Here is a 1,242-nt window from a genome sequence, read left to right as displayed (position 1 = left end):
AAATCTATAATAATTTATTCTAATAAATTTGTACTTCTATAAATATGGTTTATAAAATATTTCCTTATAAAATACTATTCATGCATATGAATTTATTTTGCAATGTAGATATTATATAAAAACATACAAAGCTGATTTCTGGATATAATTTTATTTCACCTCATTCTATAAATGGGTGAGGAAGAAGACTTCAGCAAGAAGGGATTTTGAAGCATTTCCCTCTGGACTCCTGTTTTCCCACTATGATCTGCAGAAAGAGTCCTTCAATCTAGAAACAATACCATGATTATTTTATTTGCTTCAGTGGACACTAACTCCATAGAATTGGGTTCACTCTAGGGACTCACTAACAGACCAATTCGGAACTTAGAAAATTATTACATTCCACTTTTCTCTTCCTTGCACGCTGATAGCTTTGCCTCCTTCAACTGTGGAAATGCAGTAAACAGTCTATATCCAGTGGCATAATACATCACCACGTCTCGAAGACTTTGAAGCTCATTAAAAAATATATTGTCCAAATGATTTAGCAGCTGTTTTCATAGACTGTCAAAGAAGTGAAATGCGTTCTAATAGCATGTCAACAAAGCGCAAGGCTCTCTGAAAGCTATGTAGGGATCATCCAAAGAATTCCGTACACGTGTCTGGAGTTTGGGGTTTTGTTTATGCTTTACAGCAGGAGGGATGGAAGCCAGCACCTTCCCAGGAAAGCATTCTACCCTTAGCTGCATCTCCGGGGCTTGAGTGGGGTTTTTAGTCTCATAAGTTAGTTTTGAGTTTATAATTAACTAGCAGTTTCTAAAAGCTGGTCCTAGTTAATAAAAATATGTGACAAGCAGATAGGAAGATACTTCACATATGTGCATTTATTCAACATGTTCAAAAATAGTAAGTTAAAGTATAAATCATAAGAGAATGTATCTCATACAAAAGTCTTATTTACATCAATATCAATTTGAATTTAATTTGGCAGGTATTTTAATCACTCTAATTCTTATAATTGTTTCTTTTATGCAAAAAAGTCATAGGTACATGAAGCTTCAAAAGGTAATTTTTTCTTTTGTATTAGCTCTTTGAAAATTTTGAACTTATCATATATTATTGTATTCATCCCCTCCCCTAACTCATCCCAGATCCATATCTCCTTCCTTATCCATCCAACATTATGGCCTATTTTTTAATTCATTAAGTCCAATTGTGCTGCCTATATATAAAAATTTCTTTCTAGTGTTAGAAAGGGAG

Source organism: Alexandromys fortis, unplaced genomic scaffold (assembly GCF_014885135.2).
Source record: "Alexandromys fortis isolate MF-2015 unplaced genomic scaffold, M_Fortis_MF-2015_v1.1 scaffold_114, whole genome shotgun sequence".
Taxonomy (NCBI): domain Eukaryota; kingdom Metazoa; phylum Chordata; class Mammalia; order Rodentia; family Cricetidae; genus Alexandromys; species Alexandromys fortis.
This window is presented reverse-complemented; position numbering follows the sequence as displayed.